We start from the raw sequence: 22,697 nt of genomic DNA on the forward strand, positions 1-22,697 counted from the left end.
GGGGCTGAAGATAGAGCAGAGAACCAGACAGATGCTGTTCACTGCTTTCATGGGCTCTAAAGAGTAATGAGGAAACAGACAATTGAGAAGGCAGGATGGGAGAAGTACACATTGCAGAGCCCTTAGCTGAGCTCAGGAGCACCGGTGGTGGTGGTGGTGGGGTTCTTGGAGGAAGCGGCACCTAATCTGAGATGAGAAGGCAAGGAGTTAGCTGGGCTTGAGGAATTAGGGGTTGAATTGGATGCAGTGACTCCTGCTTTTTCAGATAGGGAGGGCTCCACCACCCCCTTGGTCACGCCTGTCACAGGGACCCATGACCTGGGGAGGAAGGACATCTGTTTCCCTCTGTCTTCAGGCAATGCAGGGTCCCACATGGAAGGATGAAGAATCTGATAAAAGCTCTCCACCTTCTCCACAGGAAAAATGTATCCCTGATTCATCCCCAGCTATGTACACAACTGCAGGGGTCCACAGATGCACAGAGGAACATAAAGGGAGAACCCATGGGACAGAAGAGGGGGTACCGTGTTCCCCTTCCTGAGTACCTCCCCTTTCTGTGCCCCACGTCCCACCAGCTGCTCCAGATGTCTGCCCAGGGTGTTGGTGGTGGTGGTAGAGGTGCTGGCAGGGTCAGCTCTGACCTGGCTTCTCTCCCTGCTGCCCCCTAGCCTGACTCTGCCTGGGTGGATAGTCCCCCCATAAGGTATCTGCATTAGTTTGCTAAAGGTACCAGAAGGCAATATACCAGAAATGGAATGGCTTTTCAAAAGGGAGTTTAACAAGTTACAAGTTTACAGTTCTAAGGCTATAAATATGTCCAAAGTAAGGCATCCAGAGAAAGATACCTTGGCTCAAGGAAGGCTGATCTGGGAAGGCACGTGGCTGGCATCTGTGGTCCTTATTCCCAGTTCATTGTTTTCACCTTCTGATGCCAGTGGTTTCCTCTCTAAGCATCTGTGGACCTTCACTTAGTTCCTCCAGGACACAACTCTGGGTTCTGGCTTGCTTAGCTTCTCAAGGGAAGACACATGGTGATTTCTGCTGGGCTGTATCTGTGTGGGAAGACACATCTGCTGTCTCTGTCGGCATTCCAAGCATCTCCAAATGTCCATGTCTGTGTCAGCTCTGAAGCAACTGTTCTCCAAGGATATACATCTGAAGTTTTCCCAAAATGTTTCCCCTTATAAAGGACTCTAATAAACTAATCAAGGCCCACCCTGAATGGGCGGGGTTCCATCTCCATCTAATCAAAAGGTCATACCCACAGTTGGGTGTGTCACATCTCCATGGAAATCATCCAAAAATTTAAATCCTACACAATAGGTCTGGCCCCACAAGATTGGGTCTGGATTAGAACTTGGCTTTTCTGGGGTATATAATAGTTTAAATTGGCACAGCACCCTTCTGGGTTTTTTTGGGTGGAAACAGATGAGGCTCCTTCTTGGCCTACAATAAGCACCCCCAGGATGCCTGATGAAACACCATTTGCAAAACGCAATGGAGGGCAGGCCATGGTGGCTCAGTAGGCAGAGTTCTTGCCTGCCATGCCAGAGACCCAGGTTCGATTCTTGGTGCCGGCCAATGTTTAAAAAAAAAAATAAAATGCAATGAGTCCCCACCCTGGGCATGGCACAGCTGGTTTTCCCAGAAGTGGTGGAGTGAGCTCTGGTTGGCTCGGTGGCCTCCTGGCCTTCTTCCATCAGGTGTCCCAATGACCTCTCTGGACGGGGTCTCAGGATTCACATCTCTGGGCCACTGGAGACTGGGCTTGCTGTCTTTGTCCTGTTGTTTGGTAAGGGCTTGTCACTGCTCTCTCGGCAGAAAGCTGAAGGTAACAATGAGTCTTCGCAGAGATTCACGGTGTTTGTTGCCAGACCATAGTTTCCTCTTCTGGTGGTCTATGCCCCAGACCCAAGGAAGGTAGGAGGCAGCTCCTTGGAGGAGGAGCATTGGGCTTGGAGTGAGCAGGCTGTAGTGCTCCTATTAACAGTTTGGTTTGGAAAAAGTCCTTCAAGTGGTGGTATGTGCCTTAGTTGCCTCTTGTAAAATGGAGATGCTAACACCACGCATGGATTGGCATTGGTATAATGAGTTGAGATATGATAATAACAATATCAGTAGTAATCATAGTTACCACTTATCAAAGCTTACTATGTGCCAGTTTCCCTGCTGGAAGCTTGAAGCATTTGTGGGACAGATATGCAAGCCTTTATAAAGGGTCTGCAAATCCTTTGTAAAAGGTCTCCATTTCTGGTGGGGTGGGATGACTGCTGTCCGGGGCTCCCCAGGCCTGGGGGAGCCCCACAGCAGCCCCCTGCCTCCAGTGCAGACCTGGATGAGTCCATCTCCATTCTGGTCATAAATGTTTTCTTAACAAGGAGGTCAGCTCACATGACCCTGGAAGGTCCATCCCATGAAGCATTCTGGACAGAGTTATCATCAGGGGGCCTGTCTGAGATGCTGGGGGCAGGGAAAACCAGGAGGTCAGGGAGTTGATTAATGATGTTGGGGAACAAGGGGGCCATGGTGGAACCAAGATCTGGCTTCCTAAGGAACCCAAGTCTCACTGATCATCTTTGCCAGCGGTTTCAAGTTCAGGAGAAGAGGGTGGCCTTTGTTATCGGAGGTGAAGTAGAATCACTGAGAAGCTTTGGCAAATGGGTACACTTTCCCTTGGCCCATGGTAGAGATTCCCGGCCTTGCAGAGTCAGCCACAGGTGTCAGAAGTGCTAAAACCTGAGATTCAATCAACAAGCCTTAATACATCCCACAACCTGCACTGGCGAGCATTTACTCCATGTCTTCAAAGTTCGTGTTTAAAAAATACCTGTGCAATCCCACTCACGACAATTCACATTTTTCCTTCTTTTCCCGGTATTTCTGTTGCAATATTTCCCTTCTCTCCCCACCCAAGACAAGTAAAAATAGTAGCCTCCATTTAATGCGAATGTACATGCCAGGTGCAGTGGAAAATGTTCTATGTATATTGTCTCATTTAAGAGTATCATTATTATCACCTCCTGCTTGAGAAATACAGGGAGTTAATCAACCAGCCCAAGGAGTGAACAACAGGTTAACTCCCACTGGGGAGTAGCTGTGCCCACTTCCAAGCCAAGTCTCTTCGAGTCCTCTGGACTGTGACCCACAAGATCAGAGGGAATTAGGGGCTTTTACTTTTCCCTTGTATTGATCTGACATGGCCAGCATTGGTCCCCAGCTTGAGGCTGACCACCACGTTGTCTCTGAGAGGCCAGCCAGTTCACATTTCGCTCCCCCTGCTTCTACCCTTCTGCCGATGAATCTGGGGAAACCTGAGTGTCCCACGAAAGCTGCTGCCGAGTCAACTGCTTGGGTTGCCGCCATGCTTGAGCTCACAGCAGGACTCAGCCCACCCTACCCCCACCTGAGAAGCCACTTCCCGCCCAGCCCCAGTCCCTGACATCAAAGTCGATGTTGGGATGAAAGACACGGAGGACAATAGATGGAAATAGGAATATTTCTTCCTGTTGACTTTCTCTGCTGGGTGGCCGGGCTCAGGAAGAAGTCTTGGGAGTGGATGGGGTAGTTCCTTCCAGCCTCAGGCTTCTTTAGTGTGCTCCTTTGCCACTTCTCCAGGTCACTGGTGATTGCCCTTGCGTGGGACAGACCAGACAGGAGGCCCATGGACACCCGGAGAGCAGAGGTTCCCGCTAACCAGGGAGCTATCACCCTGCCTTTTGGGGATCCTTCCTATCTCTCCCCAGGCCCCCAAACATTTCCCTCTCCCTGTCTCTCCAGAAAGCAGTGTTAACGCAATTACAATGAAGAATCAGTAACTATGGAGGGCTTAATTGTTCACTGCTCCCCAGGGGAGGATGGGAGTTGCATTTCAACTGTCAGGCAAAGTTAATGGGCTGCATTGGGGGCATTTCACATGTTAGTGAGTGGGTTTGGGGAGGGATGGCCTGAGGCTCCATGGAAGCTGCTGGTGTTCTCAAAAGAGGTTTTAGCTTCTAGGATTAATCTGCAAAAGTCAGCCTTCTCATCAGACTCACTCCCAGTTTCCCTTATCTCTGTGCTGTGGAAACACCTTGTTGGGCTCCTTTGGGGTCTCTCTTTAGCCAGTAGGACCCCCATCCAAATCTCCACTGGCCCTGAGGGCTCTGCCGCCTGAGACCCCAAGCTTGATGGGGACAAAGGAGGGGGGGTGATTTGAGGGGTCTACACCCCTACCCTCTTTGATGTCAGTCCCAAAGCCTTGTTTACACCCTGGTGTGACATCTGCAGTGTGGACCTCTGGGTCATCAGATCACTTCTCTGCTTGCTGGTCCACACAGGCTATAAGTATGACCCAGTACAAAGAGCACTGAACTCAGAGTTGGTAATAATTGTGCTTGAGCACATGCCTGTCAGGTTTTTCTATCACATGCTCTGGAGCAATCCACTTCACATTTCTGGCTTTCAGTTTCCTCATCTATTATAATCCTTGACCACTGTGAGATGTTGTTGTCAGGCTCCAATGACATAATACAAGTAAAAGCAATTTGCAAATGAGTAGTGGTTGTATCTGTTAGGATGCTTTTGGTAACCAAGTTAAAGAAAACAAAACCCAAACTGGCTTAAATAATAAAGGAGATGGATAGATTCTTCTAACTGAAAGTATGGCCAGTGTTGAATTCCTAAGTTCTTGGCCATGCTGTGAGAAGGAATTCAAGGGCACAGCACAGACAGAGTAAGCAGGCAGAAAGCTTACGGAGTTCACATGCAAAGAGGTGCAGATGGGTGCTCTCCTAAGAGGAAAGAGGCGAGAGGCCCCGGCACTGTGGGGCAGTCTGCTCTAATTGCTTAGACTTACTTACCCCCTTTCTCTTCCTTGATCAGGGCTCTTTCTCCTGCTCTCCCTTCCCTCCAGCGTGGTGCCTGGTGGTAGATGGTGCATTTGGGTGGGTTGGCTGCCACCGGGTGTTCTGTTTAGGTGGGTACCCCAGGCAGAATGCCAGGGTAGGATGGGCCCTTCTGACCTTGATTAACTGTCCATGCTCAAGGGCTTCTTCATGGTATCTTCTCTCCCCTCTCAGGTCCCTGCTCTAGCCGGCCCCAAAAGGCCCAGAGACTGGGCAGGAACTGGCACCATGGTTTCTCTCTGACTCTCTCGCCAGTGTCCTACTCCCTGGGCTGGCTTCATCCTGAGGCTTGGAGAGAGGTGGCTGCAGGACTCGTGTCTTCTCACCACAACCATAGTAGAAGAGGGTCTCTTTTGAGAGGGTGGGGTACAAGTTCCCCAAAGTGTCCACCATACCTGCTCATGTATCTCACAAGCCTGAATTGGGCCATATATCTGTTAAGGTCTCTGAGGAAGCCTCCAATAGATGGTATATTTTATCTCTATCTGAATTATTAAAATTTTTGTCTAGAGTGAATAGTAACTATCAACAATAGAGTTAAGGGTAAATGTTACTTCTGCCTGCTTCTGGAATTGCCAAATTAGGCAGATGGGCCCTCCCGTTGAGGCATCCCCCTTTGGGAAGCCAGGCACGTAGTGAGACAGCAGTGTTCTGAGTATGTGGGTGAATGCCTAGGACATTTAGTAGTGATTTCTGAAAGACCATATTTTAGAGGAAGGAGTAGATTATCCCTAAAAGTAAAGGCTATCCTAGATGCATTCGAACAAAGCATCGTATGTAGCAGGCTAATTCCCAAGTAATTAACCGTCTGCGAGAACAAGTTCTTTGGCAGTTTCTTACAAAGCTAACTGTGCTCTTACCTTATGGTCCAGCCAGTCATGCTCTTAGGTGTTTACACAGATGTCTTGAAAACTTATGTCCATATGAAGGTTTATAGCAGCTTTATTTATAATTTCCCAAAACTGGAAGCAACCAAAAGGCGAATGGATAAACAAACTATGGTATATCCATACAATGGAGTGTTATTCAGAGACAAAAACAAATGTACTATCTAGCTATAAATAGATACGGAGGAAACTTAAATGCATATTTCTTAGTTAAAGAAACTAGTCATAAAAAACTACATACTGTACGGTTCCAATTATATAACATTCTGTAAAAGGCACAATTATAGAGACAGTAAAAAGATCAGTAGTTGCCGTAGATTCAGGGGAGGCAGGGAGGGATGAATAGATGAAAATAAGGGATTTTGAGGGCAATGAAATGATTCTCTATGACACAGCATTTTGGTTTGCTGAAGCTGCCAGAATGCAGTACACCAGAAATCGGTTGGCCTTTACAATGGGGATTTATGAACTTACAATTTACAGTTCTTAGGACATGAAAATGTCCAACTCAAGGCATCAGTGGATGATACCTAGACTCTAAAGATAGGCTGGCATCTGGGACTCTTCTGTCACATAGGAAGGCACATGGCTAGTGAGCCTTTTTGTGGCTCTCTTTGTGTTTTTTCTGTGGGTAGTCTTAGTTTCTCCAGGACATTTTCCTTAATTTTATCTCTAGCTTCTGTATGTGTTTTATCCTCTTATAAAGAATGTTAGTGAGAGGATTAAGACCTACCTTGAATGAGATGGGTCGCATCTCAGTTGAAATAACCTAATCTAAAGGTCCCACCCATAATACACCTACATCCTCAGGAATGGACGAAGTGTACATAGGCTTTCCTGAGGGTACATAACAGCTGCAAACCTCCATGCATAGCGAGGGTAGATCCATGACATTATGCGTTTGTCAAAATTCATAGACCTAATGCAAAGAGGGAACCCTAATGTAAACTGTGGACTTCAGCTAATAATAATGTATCAATATTGGTTAATCAATTTTAACAAATGGATCCACTAATGCAAGCTGCTAATAATGGGGGGAACCCAGATCAGGGCAAAGAGGGCTATGTAAACTCTCCGTACTATCTGCTCAATTTTTTTGTAAGCCTAAAATGTCTCTAAAATATCAAGTCTATTAATTAAAAAATTACTGGGTAGGTTTAACAGTAGATTGGAGGAGATACTGCAGAAGGAAAGATCAGTGAATTTCAATATGGGGGACTATAAACTGCTAAAATAGAAGCATAGAGAGAAAAAAAGTTTGAAAAAATGAATAGAGCCTCACGAGATTTGTGGAACAAAATTAAGTGATCTAACATATGCATAACTGGTTTACCAGAAAGGTGGGAGAGGGATCTAGAAGGGGGCCCAAAAATATTTAAAGAAATAACAACTGAAAAATTTCCAAATAGAATGAAAAGTATAAATACACAGATCCAAGAAACTCAACTAACCCCATGCAGAATAAAACAAAGAAAACCATACCAGACACATCGGAATTGCTGAACACTGATTATAGAGAGAATATCTTGAAAGCAACAGAGAAAAAAAATTACAGACAGTGGCATGAAGATAAGAATGACAATGGACAGCTCATCAGAAACCCTGCCAGCCAGAAGACATTGGCAAAATCTAATTAACCAGTCTTTATTTTATAGACAAGGAAACTGAGACTCATTAAAATATATGCCTTAATCAACTGCTGGTAAATGGCAGAGCAGGATTTGAGCTCAGGTATGTTGACTCTAAAATCTCTGAATTTTTTCCCTTTGTTTTCCCCTTTTTAACTTATGAGAATATCTGCAATGATTTTTTTTTAAGAATGACCATGTCTGCTGCAAAAAAAAATTCAGTTTAGAAAAGTGCAGAAAGATTAGTGAAAATAACCTAAAATTGCCCCACCCAGTGATATACTGTTAATATTTTGGAAAATATCCTTCCAGACATAACACTGCATAAATACACATGTATGAATAGAATTTTATGGAGATGAGGTCATGGTCTCTGTGACTAAGGTTGCTAATTGCCTGCCAAATGTATATTTTCATCTTCTTTTGTAAAAAAGCCCTGGGCAGTGTGGCCAGCTGAAATATTCCATTCTCCAGGCCCTCTGGCAAATAGGATATAATTTGGGTAGGACTCCTGAGAAAGCTGTTATGACCTTTCCGTTGGATTCCCAGATCGTAGACACAAGAATTGAAGTACAAGTAGCAAATTGTGGCCTTGATAATGGAAGTTATATTCCAGGGAGAGCAGAAGAGGACAGAAGAAGCCTGAGTCTCTGGTGGCTTCAAGGAGCTGCCACACCACCTTGGATTATCTCTGGCTTCCATATGTAAGAAAATAAACCATGAATTTCTTTAAGACATCTGGCTTTAAGAACTTTATACCTCTGTGCACATTTTTAAGTTGACGTCTACAATTGTTTACACTTTTAAATGTTGCAAAGAATTTTATTCTGACTTACTGAAACCACTGGCATTCTAAAACTGTCACACTACTCTTTAAAATATATTTAAATGAATACAAATTCCATAGTAATTTGATATTTACCGTCATCTATTTAAAAATACATAAAGAAGCTTTTTCTTTAATAGTCAAATTTTACATCATTTATTTTTCTACTTGAACTCTTGTTTCCATTCCATGTGTCTTACAGTTCCATCTTAACATATTTTATTCTTGAAAGTCTTTCATAGATTACTTTATCCTGTTTCCCTGCAATAAAATTATCTTTTTATTTCCTGTGATCTTATCTCCAAGTAATCCTTGATTGAGCCATATTACTATTTAATGAATATGGAATTAAACAAAACAACATAAATAAGCATAAGTAATTTTTTTTATAAATAATAAACTTAGAAGTAAAAAATTTGGAAATGCATCTTAATGGATGAATAAAGCATTTTTTCAATTTGTTCATTTATCTGCGGTTCAATTTTACTTATTGCTAGAACAAGATAGGGTGCAGCTAACTTCTTTCTATTTATTTTTGTAGAGGTAGGGGACAAAGAAACTTTGTTCACAAAAAGAAGTAGGAATGGATGTTCTAGTTGGCTAGCTGCCGGAATGCAATATACGAGAAACGGAATAGCTTTTAAAAAGGGGAATTTAATAAGTTGTTAGCTTACAGTTCTAAGGCCAAGATAATGTCCCAATTAAAACAAATCTATAGAAATGTCCAATCTAAGGCATCCAGGGAATCATATCTTGATTCAAGAAGGCCGATAAAGTTCAGGGTTTCTCTCTCAAGTGGAAAGGCACAGGGCAAGCACAGTCAAGGTTTCTCTCTGTAGGCTGGAAGGACACATGGCGAACACGGCATCATCTGCTGGCTTCCTCTCCTGCTCCCTGGGAGGTGTTTCCCTTCTTCATTGCCGAGAGTCACTGACTGGTGGACTCTCTGCTTCGTGGTTCTGCGGAGTTCTCTGTTGTGGCTTTCTCGTGGCTCTGCCATTCTTCTCTGCTCTCTACAAATCTCCCACTTTCTCCAAAATATTTCTTCTTTTGTAGGATTCCAGTAAACTAATCGAGACCCACCTAGAATGGGTGGAGACACATCTCCACTTAATCCAGTTTAACAACCACTCTTGATTGAGTCACATCTCCAGGGAGATGATCTAATTACAGATTCAAACACACAGTACTGCATAGGGATGAGAAGAAACGGCTGCCTTTACAAAATGGAATTAGAATTAAAACATGGCTTTTCTAGGATACATACATCCTTTCAAACTGGCACATTTGTTTTGTTGTATCACTGTCATGTAATTCTTTGAACTTCTTATGAATTATATACTAAAAAATCACATAATGATATAACACCAGAAATCTTTTTTTTTCTTCTTTTGCATGGGCAGGCACTGGGAATTGAACACGGGTCTCTGGCATGGCTGCTGAGAACTCTACCTGCTGAGCCACCGTGGCCTGCCTCACCACAAATCATTTTGAATATTCCATCAGCTAATAGTTGACTAAGCACTCCTTTCGTTTTGTTGAAAGCAGAGAATTGGAAACCATTGGCTTGCAAAAGGATTTGCAGTCCAATTACTAGAGTAATTCACATTCTCAACTTCTGGGAAGTATATCAAAAAAGGCTATGTATCATAAGAATGAGGGCCTTAAATCCTGTATATCTTAATATAATGCCTGGAGACATCCCAGAGTATATTAAACCGATGATTAGAAAGTATTGGCAAATTCCCTTGACAGATGGGAGAAAAACTATGAAACTGTTAAACTTTATCACCGGGGAAACCCGATACTGTGTCAAACATTAGAGACCCCCAAATTAATGGGCCACACCCTGATCTTGAGGCTTACTTTTGTGAAGCTTATATATGTAGCAGAGAAGCTTAGCTTAGCCTACCTATAGGTATGGAGAAGAGCTACTTCTGGAGGACCTCTTTCGTTGTTCAGATGTGGCCTCTCTTTCTCTAAGTTCAACTCTGCAAGTGAAATCATTGCCCGCCCTGCCACCCCCAACCCCCATGGGACATGACATCCAGGGTGAAAGTCTCCCTGGTGGCATGGGAAAAGACTCCCAGGGACGAATCTGGCCCTGGCACTGAGGGATCAACAATACCATCCTGACCAAAAGGGGAAAAAGAAGTGTAACAAATAAGGTATCAGTGGCTGAGAGAGTTCAAATAGAGTCAAGGGGCTACTCTGGAGGTCACTCTTACACAAGCTTCAGTTAGACATTGCTACTAATTATAAGTTGCTAAACCCCAACCAAAACCATTCCTAGGGCATTGCATAAGATTCTGCAAGGATTCCATGCACTAAGGTAACTCTTCAAAGCCTTCAACCTTCAGATACCCAGCTCCCTGGGCCAGATAAGTCCTGAAACACAGAGGGGCCAGTCCTTCCAGAATATCAACTAGATCTATTTGCCTATCTGATATTATCAACAGCTCCTTCCAACACGAAGAAGTTAGAATGGGCATAGCCCAGATACCCCTGAAGAGAGGGATAGAAAGAGCAAAGGTGATGGTGGAGTTATACAGGGAAGGTAGGGATTAACAGATCGCGTAAGTGCTGAATCATACTGATATTTTTTTTAGCCTCCAGGACCTTAGAGCATCTAGAAATAAAAACCTAAAGCTGTGGAATTGTAACCCATGCCAAACTCTGAAATCTGTTCTACAATTAGTTGTTGTGATGTACTTTGAAATTTATTGCTTTTATGTATATATGTTATTTAAAGAGAAGGAGGAGTATAACAGAGAAGATAGGGTTTAACAAATGAGTATGACTGCCGAATGATTATGTTGATTTTTTTTTTTTTGGTTTCCAGTGTCTTGGAGCAGCTAGAAGAAAAACAAAAATCATGGAACTGTAACCCAAACCAAACTTTAAAATCTGTTCTATGACTACTTGTTAAAATATACTTGGGAATTTATGGCTTTTTTTGTATATATGTTATATTTCACAATTAAAAAAAAAAGAATACCTATAGCATTATGTAAGAGTCTATAAAGATTCCATGCATTAGGGTAACTTTCCAGAAACCTACAACCTCCTGGACCAGATAAGTCCTGAAATGCAGAGGGCCCAGCCTCTCCAGAACATCAACTAGTTCCATCCCCCTATCCCATATTATCAACAGCCCCTTCCAACATGTAAAAGTTAGAATAGGCATAGCCCAAATATCCCTAAAGAGTGGGAAAAAGATCAAAGGTGATGGTGGAGTTATACAGAGAAGGTAGGGTTTAACAAACAAGTATGATTGCTGAATCATTACATTGATATTTCTTGCAGTTTCCAGTATCTTAGAGCAGCTAGAAGCAAAAACCTAAAATTGTGGAAATGTAACCCATACCAAACTCTGAAATCTGTTTTATAACTAATTATTGCGATGTGATTTGAAATTCATTATTTTTTTCTGTATGTATGTCATTTTTCACAAAAAAGAAAACATAATGTACTTAATGTTCAAAAAATGAGAATAAAAAGAATTTTAAAAAGAAAAAAAGGCTATGTACAAGATTTATCAAATGAGCATTCATTTCACCTCTCTTTCATTTCCAAAGGGGCATCATGCTTTTAAACTGATATTCACAAAAAGATTGAGGAAAAGCAAACATAAATTTAAATTTACCCTTATCAGCACAATAGTTTTTACCAAATACTTTAGTCTCAGCCCAAGCTTCAAATATATTTTCATCTGAACCTTGGAACTAAAGCATTAGTTTATTTAATTTATGGAAAATGTCCACCAGATATCCTGGTTGGCAAAGCTAGTTTTCATTATCAAACCAATTAGCCAAGTCAAGTTTGCTTATTTTGAAAAAATGACACAAGGAAAAGTGCAGTAAGCAAAATGTTATAGGTGAATAAATAATCAAAAGCAAATACAAATGTAAATATCAGTGGCACCCCAGAAATCCCACCTCATGTCCCTTCCTGCTCTCCTCCTTTCTCCCTAGAAGAGACCATTATCCTGAATTTCATGAAGAGCCCATTATCCTTAATTTTATATTAAGAAGAAAGACCAGGCCTTTCTTCTTACTAATTCAATTTACTATTAATAAATTTATTAATAATTTAACCACATATGTACTCAATATTGCTTAATTTTGAATTTGTATAAATGGAATATTACTGTGCATATTATTTTGGGTTTCGACATTATGTTTGTGAATTTCATACATGTACTTGCATGTAGCAACAGTGTGATCACATTTGTTGTAGTATAGTTGTCCATTGTATAATATTACCACAATTTATTTATCCATTCTGCTATTAAGGGGTAGGTAGGGATTATTTCCAGTTTGGGATTATAACTAATCATACTGCTATGAATATGCATTTCTGTTCCCTCTAGAAGTAGAATTGTTGAATTCTTGGGAATTCCTGCTTTTAGTTACAGTAAATAGTGTCAACCTATTTTCCATTGTGGCTGTACCAACACTCTACCCCAGCCTCAGCGTAGGAGAGTCTCCGCTGCTTCACAGCCTTGCCCACTCTCGACGTCATCAGTTTTTGAACCACCTGAACATTAGAGCATTTTTGGTAACTCCTGAATATCTGTCAATTTCTGGACCTTTGTACTTCCTGTACACTCTTGTGAGTATATGGCGATGTCTATTTGTGTTTTTGATTTGCATTTCTCTATTTATGAATGGGATTGAGTTTCTCCTGTGAATTGCTGTTCAAGATTCTTGCCATTTTCCTATTGACATTTTTCTTTCTTGCTGTCTTGTAGGAGCTCTTTTTATATTTTGGACATGGTCCCATCATCAGTTAGATGTGTCGTAGTTATCTTCTCCCACTCTGTAGTTTGTGTTTTCAACCTCCTAATGGTTGTTTTTTATGAACAAGAAGTCTTCAACTTAATGGGGTCCAAATTACCCTCTTTTCCCTATGGTTAGTGCTTTTTGTGTACTGATTAGAAAGCTTTTCCCTACCCAAGACCGTGAAGACAGTTTCCCATATATTGTCTAGAAATTTGTTGTTTTCTTTTACATTCTGGTCTACAATCTGTCTAGAATTTATTTTTGTGTAAGGTGTGAAGTAGAGGTTGTTTCACTTTTTTCCTGTGTAGATGTTTAATATTCCACCCTTCGTTATTAAAATTATTTTCTTTTTCCATTTCCTTGTAGAGTCATATTTGTTATAAACCAAGTGTCCATATATGCACTGGAAATTTTCTGAGCTCTGAATTCTATTTTTTTTGCTGTGTTTGCCCAGTCCTCTGTCAAAACAATACTGTCTTGACTTCTGGAGAAGATGGCAGCTTAGTAAGACACGCGGGTCTTAGTTCCTCCTCCAAAACAGCTACTAGAGAAGTAGAAATGATTCAGAACAGCTCCCGGAGCCACGACAGAGACCAAGAAGACAGCGTACCCCTTTCTGGAACGGCTAACTGTCTGGGAGAACCCGCTCCGGTGAGATCGCCAAGGGTCGCGGGTTTCCCCGGGCTGGGGCGGCAGGCGGCTAGAGTCCCTCCCTCCCTCCTTCCCAGGCCAGCTGGGAGAATTGGACAGGCGGTCCCCTCAAGCTGCGGCGGCTGGCGCCCCCCCCGAAGCACGGCCCCCCAGACCAGCTGGGAGAATTGGATCGGAGATCCCCAAGCCGTGGAGAACGGCAACTGGGGTCCCTTCCAAACACGTGGCTTCCCGGTCTGGCTGGGAACGGTGGATAGACACTTCCCCAAGCCCCGGTGGCTGGTGCCCCCCCACCACGCTTGGCGCCCCGGGCTGGCTGGGAAATTTGGACAGGCGTTCCCCCAAGCTGCGGAGGCCGACGACCCTCCCCACGCGCGGATCCCTGGGCCGGCTGGGAGATTCGGATTGCACTACCCCAAGCCGCTTCGGTTGGCGATGCCCCCCACAGCGAAGTTAAAGGAGCCACAGCATTTTTTACTGGTGGGACCTGCAGACAGATGAGCGCCACGAGCGCCACCTACTGGGCAGGATAAGAAAAATGGAGCCCAGAGATTTCACAGAAAAATCTTTCAACCTGCGGGGTCTTACACCCAGGGAAATCTGATTAAATGCCCAGACGCCAGCAGAAGATAACAGATCATGCTCAGAAAATTGAAAATATGGCCCAGCCAAAGGAACAAACCAACAGTTCAAATGAGATACAAGAGCTGAGACAACTAATGCTGAATATACGAACAGAAATGGAAAACCTCTTCAAAAACCAAATCGATAAATTGAGGAAGGACATGAAGAAGACATGGGCTGAACAAAAAGAAGAAATAGAAAAACTGAAAAAACAAATCACAGAAGTTATGAGAGTGAAGGACAAAGTAGAAAAGATGGAAAAAACAATGGATACCTAAAATGGTAGATTTAAAGAGACAGAAGATAGAATTAGTGAATTGGAGGATGGAACATCTGAATTCCAAAAAGAAACAGAAACTATCCAGAAAAGAATGGAAAAATTTGAACAGGGTATCAGGGAACTGAAGGACAATATGAACCGCACAAATATACGTGTTGTGGGTGTCCCGGAAGGAGAAGAGAAGGGAAAAGGAGGAGAAAAACTAATGGAAGAAATTATCACTGAAAATTTCCCAACTCTTATGAAAGACCTAAAATTACAGATCCAAGAAGTGCAGCACACCCCAAAGAGATTAGACCCAAATAGGCATTCTCCAAGACACTTACTAGTTAGAATGTCAGAGGTCAAAGAGAAAGAGAGGATCTTGAAAGCAGCAAGAGAAAAACAATCCATCACATACAAGGGAAACCCAATAAGACTATGTGTAGATTTCTCAGCAGAAACCATGGAAGCTAGAAGACAGTGGGATGACATATTTAAGTTACTAAAAGAGAAAAACTGCCAACCAAGACTCCTATATCCAGCAAAATTGTCCTTCAAAAATGAGGGATAAATTAAAACATTCTCAGACAAAAAGTCACTGAGAGAATTTGTGACCAAGAGACCAGCTCTGCAAGAAATACTAAAGGGAGCACTAGAGTCAGATACAAAAAGACAGAAGAGAGAGGTATGGAGAAGAGTGTAGAAAGAAGGAAAATCAGATAGGATATATATAATACAAAAGGCAAAATGGTAGAGGAAAATATTACCCAAACAGTAATAACACTAAATGTTAATGGACTGAATTCCCCAATCAAAAGACATAGACTGGCAGAATGGATTAAAAAACAGGATCCTTCTATATGCTGTCTACAGGAAACACATCTTAGACCCAAAGATAAACATAGGTTGAAAGTGAAAGGTTGGGAAAAGATATTTCATGCAAATAACAACCAGAAAAGAGCAGGAGTAGCTATACTAATATCCAACAAATTAGACTTCAAATGTAAAACAGTTAAAAGAGACAAAGAAGGACACTATCTACTAATAAAAGGAACAATTAAACAAGAAGACATAACAATCATAAATATTTATGCACCGAACCGGAATGCCCCAAAATACGTGAGGAATACACTGCAAACACTGAAAAGGGAAATAGACGCATCTACCATAATAGTTGGAGACTTCAATTCACCACTCTCATCAATGGACAGAACATCTAGACAGAGGATCAATAAAGAAATAGAGAATCTGAATATTACTATAAATGAGCTAGACTTAACAGACATTTATAGGACATTAAATCCCACAACAGCAGGATACACCTTTTTCTCAAGTGCTCATGGATCATTCTCAAAGATAGACCATATGCTGGGTCACAAAGCAAGTCTTAACAAATTTAAAAAGATTGAAATCATACACAACACTTTCTCGGATCATAAAGGAATCAAGTTGGAAATCAATAATAGATGGAGTGCCAGAAAATTCACAAATATGTGGAGGCTTAACAACACACTCTTAAACAACGAATGGGTCAAAGAAGAAATTGCAAGAGAAATTAGTATATACCTCGAGGCGAATGAAAATGAAAACACAACATATCAAAACTTATGGGACGCAGCAAAGGCAGTGCTAAGAGGGAAATTTATTGCCCTAAATGCCTATATCAGAAAATAAGAAACGGCAAAAATGCAGGAATTAACTGTCCACTTGGAAGAACTGGAGAAAGAACAGCAAACTAATCCCAAAGCAAGCAAAAGGAAAGAAATAACAAAGATTAGAACAGAAATAAATGAAATTGAAAACATGAAAACAATAGAGAAAATCAATAAGACCAGAAGATGGTTCTATGAGAAAATCAATAAGATTGATGGGCCCTTAGCAAGATTGACAAAAAGAAGCAGAGAGAGGATGCAAATAAATAAGATCAGAAATGGAAGAGGAGACATAACTACTGACCTCACAGAAATAAAGGAGGTAATAACAGGATACTATGAACAACTTTACACTAATAAATACAACAATTTAGATGAAATGGACGGGGCCTGGAAAGACATGAACAACCAACTTTGACTCAAGAAGAAATAGATGACCTCAACAAACCAATCACAAGTAAAGAAATTGAATTAGTCATTCAAAAGCTTCCTAAAAAGAAAAGTCCAGGACCAGATGGCTTCACATGTGAATTCTATCAAACATTCCAGAAAGAATTAGTACCAACTCTCCTCAAACTCTTCAAAAAAATCGAAGTGGAGGGAAAACTACCTAATTCATTCTATAAAGCCAACATCACCCTCATACCAAAACCAGGCAAAGATATTACAAAAAAAGAAAACTACAGACCAATCTCTCTAATGAATATAGATGCAAAAATCCTCAATAAAATTCTAGCAAATTGTATCCAACAACACATTCAAAGAATTATACATCATGACCAAGTAGGATTCATCCCAGGTATGCAAGGATGGTTCAACATAAGAAAATCAATTAATGTAATACACCACATCAACAAATCAAAGCAGAAAAATCACATGATCATCTCAATTGGTGCAGAGAGGGCATTTGACAAGATTCAACATCCTTTCCTGTTGAAAACACTTCAAAAGATAGGAATACAAGGGAACTTCCTTAAAATGATAGAGGGAATATATGAAAAACCCACAGCTAATATCATCCTCAATGGGGAAAAATTGAAAACTTTCCCCCTAAGATCAGGAACAAGACAAGGATGTCCACTATCACCACTATTATTCAACATTGTGTTGGAGGTTCTAGCCAGAGCAATTAGACAAGAAAAAGAAATACAAGGCATCAAAATTGGAAAGGAAGAAGTAAAACTATCACTGTTTGCAGACGATATGATATTATACGTCAAAAACCCGGAAAAATCCACAACAAAACTCCTAGAGCTAATAAATGAGTACAGCAAAGTAGCAGGTTACAAGATCAACATTCAAAAATCTGTAGCATTTCTATACACTAGCAATGAACAAGCTGAGGGGGAAATCAAGAAACGAATCCCATTTACAATTGCAACTAAAAGAATAAAATACCTAGGAATAAATGTATCTAAAGAGTCAAAAAATCTATATAAAGAAAACTACAAAAAACTGTTAAAAGAAATCACAGAAGACCTAAATAGATGGAAGGGCATACCATGTTCATGGATTGGAAGACTAAATATAGTTAAGATGTCAATCCTACCTAAACTCATCTACAGATTCAATGCAATACCAATCAAAATCCCAACAACTTATTTTTCAGAAATAGAAAAACCAATAAGCAAATTTATCTGGAAGGGCAGGGTACCCCGAATTGCTAAAAACATCTTGAGGAAAAAAAACGAAGCTGGAGGTCTCGCGCTGCCTGACTTTAAGGCATATTATGAAGCCACAGTGGTCAAAACAGCATGGTATTGGCATAAAGATAGATATATCGACCAATGGAATAGAATAGAGTGCTCAGATATAGACCCTCTCATCTATGGACATTTGATCTTTGATAAGGCAGTCAAGCCAACTCACCTGGGACAGAACAGTCTCTTCAATAAATGGTGCCTAGAGAACTGGATATCCATATGCAAAAGAATGAAAGAAGACCCATATCTCACACCCTATACAAAAGTTAACTCAAAATGGATCAAAGATCTAAACATTAGGTCTAAGACCATAAAACAGTGAGAGGAAAATGTAGGGAGATATCTTATGAATCTTACAACTGGAGGTGGTTTTATGGACCTTAAACCTAAAGCAAGAGCACTGAAGAAGGAAATAAATAAATGGGAGCTCCTCAAAATTAAACACTTTTGTGCATCAAAGAATTCATCAAGAAAGTAGAAAGACAGCCTACACAATGGGAGACAATATTTGGAAATGACATATCAGATAAAGATCTAGTATCCAGAATTTATAAAGAGATTGTTCAACTCAACAACAACATAAAAGCAACCAACCCAATTACAAAATAGGAAAAAGACTTGAACAGACACCTCTCAGAAGAGGAAATACAAATGGCCAAGAGGCACATGAAGACATGCTCAATGTCCCTGGCCATTAGAGAAATGCAAATCAAAACCACAATGAGATATCATCTCACACCCACCAGAATGGCCATTATCAACAAAACAGAAAATGACAAGTGCTGGAGAGGATGCGGAGAAAGAGGCACACTTATCCACTGTTGGTGGGAATGTCAAAGGGTGCAACCACTGTGGAAGGCAGTTTGGTGGTTCCTCAAAAAGCTGAATATAGAATTGCCATACGACCCAGCAATACCATTGCTGGGTATCTACTCAAAGGACTTAAGGGCAAAGACACAAACGGACATTTGCACACCAATGTTTATAGCAGCGTTATTTACAATTGCAAAGAGATGGAAACAGCCAAAATGTCCACCAACAGACAAGTGGCTAAACAAACTGTGGTATATATATACGATGGAATATTATGCAGCTTTAAGGCAGGATAAACTTATGAAGCATGTAATAACATGGATGGACCTAGAGAACATTATGCTGAGTGAGTCTAGCCAAAAATTAAAGGACAAATACTGTATGGTCCCACTGATGTGAACGGACAGTCGAGAATAAACTTGGAATATGTCATTGGTAACAGAGTCCAGCAGGAGTTAGAAACAGGATAAGATAATGGGTCATTGGAGCTGAAGGGATACAGACTGTGCAACGGTACTAGATACAAAAACTCAAAAATGGACAGCACAATAATACCTAATTGTAAAGTAATCATGTTAAAACACTGAATGAAGTTGCATCTGAGCTGTAGGTTTTTTTGTTTGTTTGTTTGTTTTTACTGTTATTATTACTTTTATTTTTTTCTCTATATTAATATTCAATATCTTTTTCTGTTGTGTTGCTAGTTCTTCTAAACCGATGCAAATGTACTAAGAAACGATGATCATGCATCTATGTGATGATGTTAAGAATTACTGATTGCATATGTAGAGTGGTATGATTTCTAAATGTTGGGTTAATTTCTTTTTTCCATTAATTAATAAAAAAATATATTTTTATTGTCAAACCTTAACAAACAAACAGTCTTGACATACAAATATCTATACATGATGTACAATCAGTGGCTCACAATATCATCACATAGTTCTGTATTCATCACCATGATCATTTTTTTGAACATTTGCATCTCTCCAACAAAAGAAAGAAAAAACTCATACATAGCCATACCAAGATCTTATAATTTTTTAATTAGTTTGTAGGCATTTGATAAATATATATATATATATATATATATATATATATATAGTTTGTTTGTTTGATGTATGGTGGGGGTCACATTTTCTTCCTTTTTTCCATGTAAGTATTCTGTTATTGTAGCACCATTTGATTATTTCTTTTCTCTTTTTTTTGGTGAAGGTAGGGCATGTGCTGGGAACCGAACCCAGGTCTCCCACATTGCAGGCTTTTTATTACTTTACTTTTTATTACATTACTTTTTATTACTTCCTACATTTCCAGCCTTCAACCTGGTATCACTATTTTTCTTAAATTGGGAAGATAAACTTAAGTAATCCCTCTGCTGCTGATTTATTGGTAAAAAATTCTTTCAGGTTTGATTGTCTGAAAATATCTTTATTTTATTTTCGTTTTTGGAGGACATTTTTTGCTAGGTATAGAATTTTAGGCTTTAATTATTTTCTTCCAGCTGCTTAAAGATGTCTTTCTATTAACTCCTGTTCTCCTTTGCTTCCTTTGACAAGACAACTGTTTTTCTAATTGTTACTTCTTTGAAGGTAAGTTGCATTTTTCCTTTTGCTGCTTTTCAATATTTTCTCTTTGTCTTTCATTCCCTACAGTTTTATTATGATGTGCCTAGGTATTCCTTTTTTCTTTCTCCTTAATATAGCTTGTTTGGGGTTTGTAAATCATCTTACATCTGTGACTTGATGTTTTTTAATCAATTTAGGATATCTTCATCCATTATCGCTTAAAAGGTTTTGTGTGTGTGCACGCCATTCTCTCTCTCTCCATTCTTTCTGAGACTCTACTTACATATATATTGGACTCTTTTTTGTATTTTCCATCCTTATTTTTCCTTCCTGTGCTTTGTTCCTGATAATTTTTTTCCTAGTTAATTTTCCACTTTACTAATTCTCTGTTTAAATATATTGAACCATCTAGTCTTACTTTTAGTGACTGAATTTTTCAGTTCTAGAATTCCAATTTATTTATTTTTCAAGTCTGCTATAGCCTTTTTGTGTAGTTTCCAGTTCTTTGTTAATACTGTTAATTTTTTTCTCTTATGTCCTTGAAAGTAGGAGGTGTTACTGGGCAAAGGCAGTAGTTTATTTTGACTAATGTGCTGAAATGACCAATTCTGAGACACGGCTTCAAAGAGAGAAGAAGTTTATTATTAGTGCATAGTAGGAGAGCAGATGGCTTAGGGGCCCAAAATCTGTCTCCCCTCACTGTGATAATTCTGACCATTATATTAGAGAAAAAGATGGGCTGGGTTTAGGATAATGAGCAAAGTGGCCCTGGATGATGTAATTAGAGGTGATCTAATTATTGAGCATGCATAGTCACAGAATGTATGAAAGAAAATGGAGGACTTAATGTGATGATGGGCATGATTTTTAGTTTTATAATGAGGTGTAGGTGACTTGTAGGTTAAAGTCTAAGTGACTGTGCATGTCAGGGGGGCCTACTTTGGTTAGAGCCAGTCTTGGTCATCAAGGTAACTTTGGACATGGGGTGGGTTAGTTCTGGGCTGACTCAAGACCCTTCATGAATAAACATTAGGGGCTGTCTTTAGTGATTACAAGACTCTAAAGTTGAAAAACTTTATAAATGGATATACAGCAAGATTAGTCATAAGATTTTTATAAGCAAAGGGGGCAGAAGATAAAGCCTATAAAATCATTAGCAGAGATCAAGGCAGCTAGATTACAATTTAGAGATTTCAGGTTTCCCCCTTTCTACTCCAATATGGCAGAAAGCAAAAAGAAATAGCTATATAATGATTCAGTAATCAAAATCATCCCTTAAATCCTAATTTCTTGATTACAGAGGCATAGTTGTTTGTATATTCGTTTTACTTTTTATTGTGGGCATTTTCAAACATACATAAGTAGATAAAATAGTATAATAAATTCTTGAACCCATCACTCTGCTTCAACTATTATCAACAATTTTTCTGATTTTAAAAATAAATTATTTTTTAACAGTTCACTCGACCAAGATGATGGTATAAGACACTCTAGGGTGTCATTCCCTCACATAATCTTTGAACAGTTAGCAAAATCTGACAGAGCAATCTTCTCGGAACTCTGTAAAACTATTAAAGGTTTTCAGTAACTGAGCAAGTGCCACCCCCTCCCCGCCAAACACAGTTTAAGAACAGTAAGAGAAGCTTGCTAGCCCCTCCCCAAACCATCACCTGGTACAACTTGGAGTCAGCCTTTGCTCCCATTGGGGGTCCCTGGCCGTGTTCTGAAGGGATCAGAGTAGCCCCTTATGCACATACTCTGGTGCCTGTGTGTTGCTGCCAGTCTATCTGATGGCCGCCTGAAAGATTGAACCAGGAAGCTCTACTCTGGCTCACCCTCCAAGAACTTGCCCTTCAGGCAGAAGCAACTTGCAGACAGCTAAAGCAGTATAAGAAACAATTACATCAAAGTGACCTATGGAAAAGGATTATCTGCTTTAAGTCATACAATTATTTGTTTTAAATCATACCCAGGAGGGACAAATCGATTTCACAGGGTGTTGAAGGGGCATTTGAATTCCCGCAAACAGGGGAATTCCTAAGGCCACAAGCAAGCACAAGCCCAGGATAAGGCACAGGCTCAGGAATGAAGGAGAAGACCCTGCCCTTTGCATTTGCTTTGGGCTGACTTCTTGAAAGGATGGTGTTCAATTTTGCTAGCTGCCAGAATGTGATATCCCAGAAATGGAACGGTTTTTAAAAATTTAATAAGTTGCAAGTTTACAGTTCTAAGGCCATCAAAATGTCCCAATTAAAACAAGTCTATAAAAATGTCCAAATTAAGACACCAATAAAAGGTTACCTTCACTCGAGAAAGGCTGATGAAGTTCAGGGTTTCTCTCTCAACTGGAAAAACACATAGCAAACATGGCGACATCTGCTAGCTTTCTCTCCAGGCTTATTGTTTCATGAAACTC

At 40.4% G+C, this 22,697-nt stretch overlaps 1 long non-coding RNA gene across 1 annotated transcript in view; it reads left to right on the top strand.

Moving 5' to 3' along the window:
• The window catches only part of LOC143653655 (uncharacterized), a 69,384-nt gene that overhangs the window by 39,030 nt on the left and 7,657 nt on the right, over positions 1-22,697 (top strand). The window lies entirely within an intron of this gene.

This window comes from Tamandua tetradactyla, chromosome 13, assembly GCF_023851605.1.
Source record: "Tamandua tetradactyla isolate mTamTet1 chromosome 13, mTamTet1.pri, whole genome shotgun sequence".
Taxonomy (NCBI): Eukaryota; Metazoa; Chordata; class Mammalia; order Pilosa; family Myrmecophagidae; genus Tamandua; species Tamandua tetradactyla.